Genomic DNA, 2367 nt, shown 5'->3' with positions numbered 1-2367 from the left:
TTTTTAATTTTGCTTATGATTTTATGGGTCAAGAACTTGAGAAAGGAATCAGGTATGGCTTGTCTCTGATTTATGGGGTCTGGAGCCTTGGCTGGGGTTAAAACTCAAACCACACATACATACACCAATACCAATATTTCTACTGCCACAGAGAATATAGTTTTCAATTTCTTTATAGTTTGTTATGGACTGAACTGTGTCCGCCCAAATTAATATGTTGAAGTACTTCAGAATGTGACTATATTTGGAGACAGGGTCTTCAAAGAGGTAATTCAGGTTAAATGAAATCATTAGGATGGGCCCTAATCCAATATGACTGTCATTATAAGAAGAGGAGATTGGGGGAGAGACACACACAGATGGAAGATGATGTGAAAACACAGGAAGAAGACAGCCGTCTACATGTCAAGGAGAGAGGCCTAGGAAGAAAGGAACCCTGCCGACTCCTTGATCTTAGACTTCCAGCCTCCAGAACTGCAATACAATAAATGTCTGTTGTGTAAGTCATCCAGTCTGGGTATTTTGTTATGGCATCCCTAGCAGACTAATATGCAGTTCCTTTTTACCTTTAGGATATATATCATAGTAGAGATACAGTCAGTATTCTATATTTTAAAGTTATTAGAAATAAATCCTCTCTGCAGAGTTAAGTCACTAATTCAATACACAACTAGATTTCTTTGTTTTATTTGCTTTCAATTTTCAAGAATTTCTCTTTTTAACCCATCTTTGTTAAATTTTATTTTGTAATTATTGAAAACATATGCATAGTTCCCAAACTCAAACCTACAAAATAAAGTACCATGTGAGAAGTCAAATCTAGCTTCTATTTCTCTCTCCTTCACTCTATCCCCCAACCCCTTATAGATAACCATTTTGACTAATGTTTGGTTTAGCTTTCCATTTTTTAAAAAAAGGAAAATACATGTAGGTAGGTTTCTGCTTAGATCATAACAACATACTCTACATACTGTTTTGCACCCTTTTTTCCCCACTTAACAATATATGCCAAAGATCGTATTGACACATAGAGCTACTTCTGTTTCTTTTTTACAGCTACGCAGTAGTACTCCATTGTGTAGGTGTCCTCTATAGGTGAACATTTGTGTTCTTCCTAGTCTTTGGCTATTCTATAAAATGTGCTTGGGCTTCTTTGGGTGTCCAAGACTTTAGGATGAAATCTGATGAGATCTGCCAGGTTCCTACCTCTATCCCTGTCTCAACGTGGGCTATTTCTATAGTTTACCCTAATTGTTAAAATATTACACCTTTCACGCTTTCTTATCTCACTTTGCATAGCAAACCTGTAGCATGAATAACTCAAGCTCCTATAATTCAAAATAACACCCACTGGGCTTTGGAAGAAAAGAAAAGCAGCAATGTATATTTCTGTAGGTTATTTCCTCCTCCCCCCATCCTCCCCTAAGCGAGACCAAAGTCAGGGATTGTAGGAAACTCTGGTTCAGAATTCCTTAGATCTAGAAAAGAAGTCAGGCCACCTCCCCTTAGGCACTGATTCCCCATTGCTGGTATAGAAAGCAACCTGCTCCATTCACTTACTTATTCAGCAAATATTTAATAAACGTGTGCTATGTGCCAGATACCATGCTAGGTGCTAAAGACAAAGCAGGGAGTAAGACAACCTCAGAGTCTATCCTCCTGAAGCTCACTCAGACAGTGGCTCTGAGATTCTGTGACTATCCACACATTAAACAGCCTTTAGTTATCCTTTCCCGAGGAGCTCAGTCTCAAGAATGTCATCATCTTCTCAAGGGGAACACCAGATTGAGAGTTTCTCCTCACTTTATGGAAAGTGATGGCAAAAGGCATCTGGATTGTGGGTCCAGTGGAAACAATTACTCTAATTCTAATGGATAGTAGCCAGCTTTTCCTTTACACACTTCTTTTAAATCAATTATGTCTCTGTCTTCACTTTGCATTTATTTTGTTCTGGACTCCTACATTCTTTTTGTAACAGCAATAGTCACCATTTATTGAACATTTATTATGTTCCAGGCACTGTGATGAGTCCTTTACCCTTAAATCATGCAGTCCTCCCAATTACAGGGTAGGTCCTGTTATTAGTACAGAGGAGGACACGGAGACGTAGGGAGGTTAAGCAACATGCCTGAGGTTATACATCTAATCAGGGCAGGCGCAACTAGAGAAGTCACAATGGTGAAGGTAAAGAAGTCTCTGGTATGACTAATAGGCTGTAGCCGGAATCATAATGGTAACAGCTAACTTCTGTTGAGCACTTACTATTGTACCAAGTACTAAGCGCTTTACACACATTTATTAGGGTGAAAAAAATTCTTCCTCACTTCTGATGTTTTCTTCCACATGGAGGAAACTCATCTAGCTTAA

Source organism: Hipposideros armiger, unplaced genomic scaffold, assembly GCF_001890085.2.
Source record: "Hipposideros armiger isolate ML-2016 unplaced genomic scaffold, ASM189008v1 scaffold_312, whole genome shotgun sequence".
In the NCBI taxonomy this organism is placed as follows: Eukaryota; Metazoa; Chordata; class Mammalia; order Chiroptera; family Hipposideridae; genus Hipposideros; species Hipposideros armiger.
This window is presented reverse-complemented; position numbering follows the sequence as displayed.